This window comes from Micropterus salmoides, unplaced genomic scaffold (genome assembly GCF_014851395.1).
Source record: "Micropterus salmoides isolate LMB-PRFRI ecotype aquatic unplaced genomic scaffold, ASM1485139v1 Ms_hic_scaffold_15, whole genome shotgun sequence".
NCBI lineage: Eukaryota > Metazoa > Chordata > Actinopteri > Centrarchiformes > Centrarchidae > Micropterus > Micropterus salmoides.
Genome location: NW_024040596.1, coordinates 26,326,869 through 26,340,045, shown reverse-complemented (window position 1 = coordinate 26,340,045; position 13,177 = coordinate 26,326,869). Strand labels below are relative to the sequence as shown.

Genomic DNA, 13,177 nt, shown 5'->3' with positions numbered 1-13,177 from the left:
TCAGGTCTGTACCTTTTTGGGGGGATTTTTTGTCTCAGCTTAAGGTAGTGGCACTGTGTGAGTCACAAGCACATACATATGCGTGTGTGTATTTGACCCAGCAGATCCCAAGGGTACTCAGCTGCCGCTGTGTAACATGATGCTGACACACACACACACACACACACACACACACACACAGCAGTGTGTTCCAGAACAGTTGTATTTTTGCTCCAAAAGAAACAAACAAGAGGCAGCAGGAAGTTGATTCTATTCTAACTGAATGGATGGACGTATTAACAGCCCGACCGATTTATCCGCTGGCTGATATTATCAGCCGATATGAGCTAATTGCATTTAATCAGCATCGGCTGTTTATAACGGCAGATATATGACAATTATAAAAGAAACAAAAAGTCAGATCCTTCACTCATGTCATGGGTGTTTCATAGTTTGCCCCAGCAGAGGGCGACCAGCTGCAGCACCCTTGATAACAACACTGCCTCACCACAAAAAACACAATCAGCTGAGTGACCGGAGTTTACCAGAGCTTACATGCAGCATGTGCCAAACACGCAGAGGGCTGTGTGAGCGGTGAGTCGGTCTTTTGTCATGTTAATTACATGACTTAAATAGTTATAATAAAAACAGACCCAGTCACTTCTCCTCTCCTGAAAACATTCATGACTTGCTAACCCTGCCGTTGTTCTCTGCCCTCTCCCGGCTTCCTACCAGCTCACAGCAGGTTAATGTCACGGTAGCTGGGTGTTGGAAGCTGCTGACAGACGTAACTGTAGATTTATTCTGAAACAGTGTATCAGTTCTAGTGAACGGTCCACATTTGACTCTAGTTCATCACTTCTAAATATTCTCTAAAATCACGTAACATTACAGCAGCTAACGCTGCCCGTTGCTAAATTAGCCACAAAGGTAATGCCGTGTTTATCAGTGGAGGAGCGCTAATGTCGTAATGAGCTGTTAAACTATAGTTTCTGACGTATCCTAAATATATCTGCGAGCCGTCTGTCTGCAGTTAGCCGCCATGTCTGAAATGATTAAACCAGAGCAGACATGTAAATAAACGTGAGCTGAACAAGAAAATAACACAGCTTCCTGTAGCTCATCTTTGTGTGACTTTGTAGATGTGAAACGTTGTAGTCAGAACCCTAACGGCTCTGGTTGTAGTTATAACGTTAATTAAATGAAATCTCAAAGTTGCAGGTCCTCGTTGTAGAGAGTCATGTTGTATTAGATGCATTCAACAGCAGCTCACTGTATCATAGACGGCATGATTTAGACCGATTATGAGAAATGATTTCTCGTAGCTTTGGTTAGAAGAGTGCTGGTAAAGGGATGAACTAGATGTGAATGTGCTATATTGAAATTATGGCAGATTATGTGTAAAGTGAAATACACATGCTTATTCTCTCTCTGTTTACAGACAGCTGAAAAGGTTCCATGTTCCAGCAACAAATATTTATTGATGTGCAATTGTTTACATGTTCACTTTTTGAGACTGTAATCTATTTTATTAACATAATCCATTTAGGAAACAGTTTTATAGCCCACATACATACCAGCTTTCAAAATCGGCCTGTTCTAAGTGCAGTTTAAACAGTAAAGGGTTCCACTATCCAAATCATTCTCTAAATCTAAATCTCGGCTCATTAATCAGCACTTATTCACTTTAATATCGGCATCGGCCCCCAAAAACCCATATTGGTCGGCCTCTAGTATTAATAAAGTTGGATATGGTGCAGCAGAGTCATCCTTGCTGCCAATTTGCTCCTGTGGCCCAAAACATTTTCCCCATACAAGTTGAGGCGGTGGAAAAGCGGAGGCACAAGTGCTATTCTCAGATTCTTACCAGCACTGGGGCCAAAAAAGTCAAATTTGGCCTTAGGATGGTGCCAGAGGATAGGTAAAGCCGTCAACAGAATGAAAAGGGTTTATTTTAAGGTTAGCAAGAAATCTTAAAGAGATTCCTGTCCCCTATGTTTTGGCCTAAAGTAAATCTGACTGAACTTTTCAGATCAAGTTCATCTTTGTTGAACTTTGACATGCAAATTCGGTCACTGACAGGCAAAGTGTCTTGGTGATGCTGACCTTTAAGGGAACAGAGAGTCCAAAATGGAGGAAGCTAATGTAGCTTATTAGCTATGTTGCATCATCCACTTTTGTTTTTGTTCCTTTGTTCCCACTACAATTGTTTACCAACTTGCTCTGCAAGTAGGCACAACATCACTAAGCTCAGACCGCCACCTATATTGGGAGGACTGACCAGTAGTGCTAGAGGAAAGGTAAAAGTAGACTCTTCTTCTAAGAAACAGAATGACATTGACATGACATTATATTGCCATTGGAGGAAAATTAGGATATTCTTATTCCTGAGGATGATAGCTATATCATACATTATGGCACCCTAAAGGTTGTTGAGATATTTAACTCTGGACCGACATTGCAATCCCTGGAGTCACTGTGCTACTATATAAAAGCTAAAATGCTGCAGTCAGTATTGTTCTTCATCAGAATTAGCTTTATTGACACAGTACGTGTACACATACAAGGGATTTGACTCTGGTTCCTTACACAGAAAATACAATACTTAATGAAGACAATTTAGTTATGCTATAGCAGCATATTTACTCATTCAAATTAAATTTTATCATGATTAGACATTACTCTATATATTTTTACCGTGCCATATGTTGCCAAACCTATACAGCTCGTATAATAAACATAGAAATATGAGCCACTCCCTTCACAAATGCCCACAACCACACACACACACAGACTGTGTACATTTATATGTATATACACACCACTTTGATATGATCATCAGTACTACATAAGCAGTGCAGTATATGCAGCTGTGTGGGTACAGCTACACTCACTCCAAAACTGAATGATAACAGGGCAGCATCCCACACACAAACATACACTCCCTTGAAATTTCTGAAAATACTGTCTGATCATCTCAAAAAAATGCAACATTTCCAACTAAGTGTTTCCAAACCTTCTCTCTCTTATCTCTCTCTCTCACACGCAAATTTACTTCACCACTAGCCTTGGGTACTACTGGCTGAAGATGAAGTTTAATTATGTGTTTAAGTGCTCCATACAAGCTCAAACATGATACAGCAGAGCTGTCAAACACTGTATTTGGTATAAAAACTGTTGCCTGAAGCTTATTGTAATGCAAATAGGTAAAAAACAAGTTTAATTTTTTAATTTCTTTAGTCTATGCAGAACAAGTGTGCACACTATAAACATCTAACTCAGATGATATAATAAATAATTACAAATAATTAACAATAAACTTTATTTATAGAACACTATTAAGCTAGTTCATTGACCAGGTACTTAAGTAAGATTGTCAAATTTTACTTCTGCTTGAGCAATTTCTAATGGGAGTAATTGTACTTTTACTTGAGTATAGATTTCTAGTACTCTTCCCATCATTGATTCACAGCCTCTGCCCAGTTATACTGCAGATTAGTAACAGCAGACATGTGAAATGTATATGTATAATTACATGGTATGTGTGTCGGTATCACATACATGTAGTTTGTAAGCAAACAAACAAACAAACAGCTGGGGGAAATGGCTCTATAAAGAAAATCGGATCTTGGATTCAACCTGGCAACTTTAAGGAGATGAATTTAAGTTATTACTGTAGGGTTGTGTTGGAGGAAATATTTTAGAAAAAATCTACAATGAATAAAGCAGTAATATGCATTACATTTGTGAATTTGATTTTTTTTTTTTTTTTTTTTTTTTAAACAAATGGTGCCCAGGGGCATTTCCAGGTCTCTTGAAACATTGGAGGCTTAGCCCAGCCCAGAAATCTTTCATGTTTTCACCCTCCCCGCTGCCGCCTACCCAAAGTAGGACTATGTCTATAAAGCAACAGTAAATAACCTCAGCAACTCAATCAATTGTCTAATTTTCTGTTGCTACCTTGTTATGCCAACAGTCAAACTGAACTTTATACCCACTTTATCTCTAAATCATTGAGCTACATTTTAATTATTAATTATCATAGGCCATATAAATACATTTATGATTTTTATAATTACAACTGATAATAATTAACACTGATAATATTCTGGGGAATATATTTGCAGAATAATATTTTGAGACAAAAGTCGTAATATCAGAATAAAATCACAATCTGACGAGAATAAAGTCATAATATTTTAACAAAATCTAACCGCCCCACTGCTGTGCATTACCCTGCGTGATTGCTCTGCTGATATGGTAGTAGGCTGCTACTCCCTTTAGACCGTCTGACAGACACAGAGCCCGTCTGGGACTGTAGGCCTACTCGATGAGACGAGAGCACTGCTCTTCATCAGAGGCGGAAACCCGAAACTGAAAACACTTGTGATCAGACAGAAATCTCACCACACATCCACACAAACGTTTACTTCAGCACTTTCAGCATCTGAAGCTCACAGCCGTTTCAGAGGGAAACATCCTGGAGCAGAGACAAAGTCCCAAACAGAGCAAAGCGTCTCTGAGCGAGTGGGACGGAGACACAGAGCGACAGGTGTATCATGTTATTCTCTCGCTACTTTGCGGCGGACTGTTTGTAGTGCATATACATTAACTAGACACTGACTGACAACATTTATATCTAAATGTTTTGATTACAGTTTTGTTAAGGACAATTCAGTAGTCGCTGAATGAATCCAATATTACTGAGAGTACCATTTGGAAAATATTTTTGTTTGTATTATATTGGGGCTACAGTCACAACATTCAGGGCTAAAGCCCCAGAAAAATTAACAGGCGACGTCGATGATGGTGCCTATCAGACTTTGATAGGAAAACTCTGATCCATGCTACTGTCTCAATAGCACTGTTAGCATTGATGGTAGTTTCACTCTCATTGTAAGCAATATGTCTCCAACATGCAGATCGTATTTTAATTGAATATTTTACACACTCACTGCTAACATGCATTTTTAGGGTTTTTAGGTATTTTTAGGCAATCATGAGGTTAAAATATTTTTGGTAAGCTTCTTGGTTTTAGGAGACAGCACATCCAACACACAAAGGATCACATGTCACTTTCCACTATTAATACCCAACCTCTGCAGGCTGTTACATAAAATGACATGCCTTCTGACTTAAGTGTCCAGGAATTATTTTGTGCTAACCACAGATTTATACTTTTGGCACTTAAGAGTTGGCTATGGGTAAAAGTTGCCACAGAGACATTTAGTTTTCCAGAGAGCTCAACAGGGATGAAACACAAATCTAAAGAATACAGAAGCCTGTAAAAGTCTGGGAGTGATTATTTATCATAGTCACTACAAGAACATTTTGTTTGGAAACCTCTACATAGCTTTCTAACCATCAGTTGTGTTGTGTGCTGCCTGATTTTATTTATTTATTTTTGTTACAATTGGTTATATATTTACGAACTGAATCAGAATAAGTGACATAAATACAAAAATATCGTATGCTACACTAGTGGGGTAATAAATGTTATACAGTATGTCTGAACCAGATGTCAGCCACAATTTTTCCAAACATTTACAACCAGTTTAAATATCATTACAGCCAAGAACTGAAACAGGATGGCTCAAAAGGTGGTCTGCAAGTAGCTGTAATAAAAGACAGTAGTGGCAATCTTAAATTCTGTCAAAAGCTATTTCATTTTTGGAATATTACCAAATACACTATGTGGCCAAAAGTATGTAGACATTATACCCATACTTTACACGATTGTTGAACATCTCAATCCTATGGGCATTAATCTGCTGCTATGACAGTTACTCTTCTGGTTTCAGGATTTCCATCAGATTGTGGACCCGGCTACAGGAATTTGCTCCCATTCACACACGTGAACATGAGGAATGTAGGCTGCTGATGTTGTGCTGTAAAGCTTTAGTTTTTGTTCCAGTTCATCCTGAAGATGTTGAGTAGGGGTGTGCATCTTCACTGGTCTCACGATTCGATTATCAGGTCAATGATTCGCTACGATTCGATATCTCACCTCAAAGATGGGAATTTCTAGGTACCTCATCATGATTATGAGAGCTACGATATGATTGTAAAATGAATAGGATAAAGATGTATTTTTCTCACTGTGTGACAACTTAGTACTTTAAAAGCAAAGTATTTGTAACAATCCAAACAACAAGGAATAAATATGCAGTCATAACAGATGCATTGATTTTATTCATCATGTGAAAGTTTAGTAGTTTAGTAGTAGTTTAGTTAAACCGCTAGATAATCGATTATTGAAATTTGTGAATCAATTGAGAATTGTCCAAGTCCGCATCGTGATGCATCTAAAAATCAGTTATTTTCCACACCCCTATTGTTGAGTGGGGTTGAGGTCAGGGCTCTGTGCAGGCCAGTCAAATTCTTCCTAAACAAACTAGGAAAACCCCTTCTTTGTGGACCTGGCTTTATGCACAGGGGCATTGTCTTGTTGAAACAGAAAAGGGGGTTACCCAAGCTGTTGGAACAAATAGTAACTAAAATATAACTGTATGCTGTATCATTAAAATTTCTCTTAATAGAAGCTGGGCAGCCCAGCCCAAACACAAGACATAGACAAGGAGTATCCAAAAAGGTCCACATACTTTTGGCTATATATTGCGACAGAAGTGGTACACAACTCTGTAAAGCAAACACTATAAAGCACATACCAGCACACATAAACACAGAACAGACGTTTTCACATGTGACAGTGAGGTATGAAATGGTAAGAGTGGTGTATTGCTGTTTACCTTTGGTCTGCTAACAGTGCTCAGTCCAGCTCAAACACGGCACAGAGTGGATGAATTCAATCACCCTGCAGAGACCAAGAGAGAGAAAATGTATTATTATACATGATCATATTTCCTTTAGACAGACATAGAAGCAAACACACCGTCTTCCTTCCCGCTGACAGCACCATATGAAAACCACACTGGGCTTCCAACAATTGTTTTTTGGTTAGGGTGATGGCTAAATATCTGGGGATTGTAAATATAAATAGTTTAAGAGAACACTGTCATTTTGGCAAATACACATTTGACCCAGAGACAGAGGAGAATGCAAGTTCCATCTTTGTGAGTCCAGCACTGATAGCCATCCATTACTTACCTTGGCACAAAGACTGAAATCAGGGGGAAACTGTTAGCCAAGCACTGCTCTCCTTTACAGCCACCCTCTATGTCTTATATTTCTCGTTCATTTTCCTTCAGTGAGTCTCTCTTGGACTGCATTTGCAAACTCAGCTCAAATAGGTGACATTTCACAAAATATTCACAGCTCATAATGTCAAAACTTCAACTAGGCAGATTCAATCACGCTATAGGCACGTCTGACCTTTTTCGGGGGTTTATACACAAACCCAGTCAGCTAAGAAAGTGTGCGTGTAAAAGTTAAATATGTGTATGTCCGAGGGAGTGTTTTGGTAGTGTGCCAAGCTGTGACATGGATGTCTGTTTTGTGTCTGTCCTCCTTCTACAAACTAACCATGCCATACATACACACAACAATGTCTACATACACAGGAATATTACACTGTTCTGTTCCAAACACACACACACTCCAATCCTTGCTTGCATAAGATCATTAGCAGCTCTCATATGATCAGTAGCTGATGGCTGAAACAACAAAACCACTGTTGCTTGGTCAAATACACAATTATCTGCTCTCTACCGGCGTCCTGCTCATGGGTACATCAGTACATCAATGTTACTCAATAATGGTCCCAGTGCAGACCATCAAACCCAGTCTGGGGGGTTCAACCCAGCAACCGTCCAGTGACAATCCTGAACATGGACAGCTGACAGCAACGTGCAATATTTTTAGAAACAATGCTGCTGTTGTTACTGTCAACAAATCTCACAGGCCTTCCTTCATTGTTGTCCAGAAACTATTGCATAACAAAAGTGTCCACTGCTCAGCCTGAAGGGCTTTCCTTGGTAATGGAAAGATCATACATGGATACAAAGAATGGCTCTTCTTCCCTCACAATGCGTCTAAGTGCACAGCTGTGCCAGCTAAACACACTTCCACTGAAGACTGAAAGCAGTGGCTGGCCGTTGAAGGTTTTTACTGCAATAAACATTGAAAACTATGTTGGTTAAAACGCAACAAATTTGAAGATAATGACTAAAAACCAGAAGAATATAAGATATCACAAACAAGAGATTGAAAGAAATGTTCCCTTCAATGCTCATTATTACAGTTTTGTATTTCTCTGTAATGTTTTACAGTGTTAACAATTTTATTATAACATTCTTTCCCAGCACTGGAATTCAAACCATTTTAAAAAATATACAGTACTGTTTCAGAAAATGGACAAGTTAATAGATTTATTTATCAATTAACAAAATGCAATGAGAGAGAACAGAAGAAAATCAAATAATCAAATCAATATTTGGTGAGACCAAATATTAGGTACACTAGATACACTTGCACAAAGTCAGGGGTTTTGTAGGCATATTGCCAGGTGTGTGATTAAACATTTATACCAAACAGGTGCTAATGATCACCTATCACCTAAAACTGAGTGAGGAACAGCCAAACTCAACTAACAAGGTGAGGTTGCTAAAGACAGGTTACTGTCAAAAATCACACACCATGGCAAGAGTGAGCATGAGTTAAACCGCATGAGTAGGGTCTCTCCCCGGCAGACATTTCAAGGCAGACAGGTGTTTCAAGATGTGCTGTCCAAGCTGTTTTGAAGAAGCACAAGAAAACATGCAACACTGAGGACCATATACGCAATGGTCGACCAAAGAAACTAGAGGCTTGAACTAATGAATACTAGTCTAGGAAAGTCTTTTGTCGGGGGGCAGTCCTAATTAATTTACTAAACATTTACCATCCAAAAGAGTCCACATGTTAAGAGTAAAATACACAACTTTAGTTAGACCAAGAATAAATTAGTAGTTACCTAGAATGTTTAGAAGTGAGACGGCTAGTACGGTTAGCACAAAACAGATCACATATCAAAGCTCCACAGCAGTCACAAAATAGCAGTAAAAAATGAGGGTCTGCAGATAAAGGCCTAACATCTGTATTTATAGAATGTATAGAAGCTGCTTCTATACAGATCTGTTGGTGGATGTAATAATGTCAGTTAAACTGCTATGGATCTCTGACACTGAGTGACGGTGGCAGAACAATTTGCTCCCTCCATGATCTGTTGTACTTAATGTATCCTTCCTTAATGTGGTAAATTTCAGTTGGACTGATGTGGTTGTGACATATAGCTTTACACTTCCATCTCATTCCAGGAATTCAAAACTGATGTGTCATTTAAAATACTTCCTCATCACTCTGTGTTGCAACCGATTACTTCACAGGAAAGTATTAGAAAAAATTAACTAATCAAAATAGCTTGTGGTAGACCATCTGTCCTCTGTAAATATCTCTAAGGGTTTGGTGTGCTGAATGTCTTTGATTGTGGGTTAATCATAACCTCTTTGTTCTATAAACATTATTTTGCAGTTAGCCACTCCTTATGAATACCATTGATTCAGAGTTTCCCCGATATCTTTGTAGATCATCTTTCCTGAAAATATTTATTTTTTGGCTCTTTAGTTTGGGGCTGTTCGTTGTCTTTTGTTGTCTAGGATTTAGAGCAAACAGATGGATAGTTTTACCAATCAGTTGGTCTTTCAGAACCCCAAAAACACAGACAAATTAAATCAAAACGATTGAGAATGGCAACTTTATGTTGACCTTGCCCCCTTCGCAAATTGGAAAACCTCCAAAAAAAAACAAATCCCCCAGCAGTAACATGTTGTTGCTCCAGCGTCTCTCTCTTTCACCTACAGAAATAGGTTTCAGCCATTTTTATCTGTGCAAATGCCAATATAATACAATATAATATAATCTGTCATACTCATCCATAAATCAGAAGAGTGTAGTTACTTACTCGTGTTTTCAGTTGTTTGGTGTTAGGGCCATGGTGAGCTCCTGGTAAATATTGTCACTCACCTTATCTTGCAAATATATTTTGCGTGAATATGGTAAATGACAAACATTACTTTTTAGTCTCAAACAATGTTTTGGTAAAATGGCCAAACTTGGATTGTGGGTATAATGCGGCCTGCGTAGCTTAAAGTTCTTTTTTAGGCTTGTAACTAACAATTGTTTTTAATATCAATGAAACTGTCAAGTATTTTATTGAAGGTTGATTGATCAATCGTTTGGTCTAAATATCAGCAAATATTGAAAAATACCCATCACATATTCCTTGGTGATATCATCCTATGTCTTGTTTTGTCTGTCCAAAGATTTTTACTTTCTAATAGGACAAAACAGAGAAAACACCTCATCTTAGCGAAGCTGGAACCAGAGAATATTTGGCATTTTTGCCTACAAAAAATAATTGTTTTTCTGTCGATCAACTGATCAAGTAATTGAAGCTGTAATACTTCTGAGATCTTCTCATGGTACATATCTTCAGATTTGAGGGGAAATATCTCAGTGTTGGGTCCTCCATCCATCCATCCATTGTCAACCGCTTATCCTGCTTACAGGGTCGCGGTGGGCTGGAGCCAATCTCAGCTTACATTGGGCGAAACGCGAAAGTGTTGGGTCCTATTTTAATTAAATATCCTTTTTCCCGTGCTTACAAGGTCTGATTTTTAGTTGGCTTTCTTGTCTTGGTATGTCTTTTTACTTCTGAGTTCATCTTCTCCTGGTTAAAAAATAAATGTGTTTCTAATATATTTGTTGAGGCTTTGTGATGCTGAGGCTTTGGTTCTCCTTCCCGGCAGATTGTTGTTGCCTAAGAGGGTGTATTAAAGGGTATTACGAAACAACATGGACTGCCAAAACAGAGGCTTTAAAACCTCGGCCTGAAAATAATAGCTTTACCTCTGCATTATTTCACGCATGATGAGACTTGGACATCTAATTTAAGTGGACTGCACAGTTAATAGTGTGTATAATTGTCAAGATTATACTTTCCACAAAAAATATTAAGCAATTGGCAAACTGGGAAACATTTAATTTAAACCAAAGAAATTGTTCCAACATTTCTAACACATTGCTCTATCAGTTTGATTCTTCAAAGCATTAAGACAATTAATTAATGACATCACAAACATACATCACTTAGTAACCATCCACCCACATCTTATTTTATTTTGAGTTCAGTATTGCTACGCAACATCTTATTATGCGACTACAATGTGTCAGCAAGAAGTCTGACCAAGTTTCAAACAATACACAATAAGTTCCAGACCACTCATGAGTGTGTTAAGGGTTGTAGTTACAGATATGTCCAGAGCTTTTGGGGTTAAAAACAGCAGAGATTCAGCACAGGAAAAGGAAGCTGACACTTCAAAGGCCAGCAGTATACTCCAACTAAAATCAAGTTTGCCCTTTTAAAAATTCTTATGGCATTGCAAGTAAATGCGACTCCAAATCTGATCACCTAATTCAGTCCAGACTTGAAAAGATGTGCATAAACAAGACTGCTGGCCATCACAGTTTAGTTACACAATTTATCACACACCATTATTCAGAACTTAAATGAAAACATTATGTGATTATGATCACATATGACAGACTGTGTCCAACACCAAAGCTACTCAGGGAACTGCAAAGAATCCTTTTAGAATTAGGCAATTTTATAAAAATTGGGTTAATGTTACATTAATACTGAAGCTGTAACTAGTGCAACGAGTGCAAGTTTAAACTGGTCATGCTGTAGTCCCGTGCTCATACTGGGACTGTTCACTCAACACCACATAACTGGAAGATATGAGTTCATTTGAGCCTGCAGGATATAAACTCTGTACATGTGTATTACAGTGTTTGTGAGGACATATTTGGCCAGTCCTCACTACTTCAAAGGACTGTTTGAAGGTTAAAACTTAGTTTTAAGGTTTAGGTTGGAATTAGGCATTTAGTTGTGACGCTAGGGGCTTGGGGACGCATTATGCCCATGAGGGTCTTCGCGAGTACGGAAAGACAACTGTGAGAGAGATTCTTGCAGCTGAGAAGTTCAAGGCATAGGAGAGTTAGATAACCCCCCAATGCACCTATTTAGAACAGCTTGTCTCTTGACAGCAGACAGTTTAGTCTACAGCAGCTCGAGGTCACAGACATATAGAGAGACAGATTGACATTTTAAATCACTTACTCCATAGAGTATCTCTGATGCTGGATCACTATGAATAGCATTCAAAACATCAGATGTCGTTACTGATGCAAATTTAACAGAATTTACTATGCCAGAGTCAGTGCCTTGCTGCTGAGCTGCAAGAAGTAATTACATACTGGTCTGCTTGGTAACTAGATAACACACATACTCACAGCCCACCTAAAACAGCACTGCCTACTTGCAGTGACACACACACACACACACACACACACACACACCCACGGGTTAAGTCTGCTGCCTGCTTTTTTTATTTAAATGGGGCACAAGCTGCCAGCACTGGAGGGCAGAATAAATGGAATATAATAGAATTGGTACTGCTCTGTTGGCAGTGCAGTGTGAAATTCAGTGTTGTAAATCAACGTTTGAATAATGTTGCTTAACAAGGGAAAAAAATGAGAAACGAGACCTAATGCTAACAAAGCTATGATTTAAAAGAAACATGTTTGACTTGGTGACAGCTGGGTGTCATCTCCAAAACATCAGCTTTTCAGGAAGTAAGTAGGTGCTCTCACACTGTTAGGGCATTTCCTCTATTTCCAATCTGGCATGGGGGTTGCTGGTTACTTTTAGCTGATACATCAAGTTTTTAGGGTTACAATGTATATGCCAGGTTTGCATCTCCCCATAGGCTGACAAAGTATATAAATAAGTTTGGATTAAATTAATTAATTAAAATATTAAATAGTTGCCTGCATGACAACACATGTTCGCCACTTAGGCCATTGTCAATTACAGCTAAACTATTAAGAAATTATTATCCAGCAACAGTTTTATTGATTTAAATGTTTGTTTTTTGTAATTTTGCCAAAATGTGAACATGAGTTTGTCTTCCTATTGTGTTAGAGAGTGGGAAAAAATGGAGGTCTGGGAAATTGTGATGGGCATTATTTTCTTTTTTCCCCTACTGCTTTCTGATTTTATAGAACAAATGATTAAAATCAAGAAAATAATCCGCAAATTAATTGATAATGTCAACATAGTTTGGGTAAGGGAAGGAAACTTCATGTTTTGAATAAATGGCATAACACAAGCCAGGGTGGCAACCCCTTGCTGCAAGGA

The 13,177-nt window shown here is 38.4% G+C and overlaps 1 protein-coding gene across 3 annotated transcripts in view; it reads right to left on the bottom strand.

Annotated features, from left to right (window-relative positions):
- raph1a (Ras association (RalGDS/AF-6) and pleckstrin homology domains 1a) overlaps positions 1-13,177 on the bottom strand; it is a 64,681-nt gene that overhangs the window by 39,110 nt on the left and 12,394 nt on the right. For all 3 annotated transcript variants that reach the window (XM_038721315.1, XM_038721314.1, XM_038721316.1), the window contains exon 2: positions 6,729-6,793. The gene's annotated coding sequence lies outside the window, so the exon portion shown is untranslated. The remainder of the gene's footprint in view (positions 1-6,728; positions 6,794-13,177) is intronic.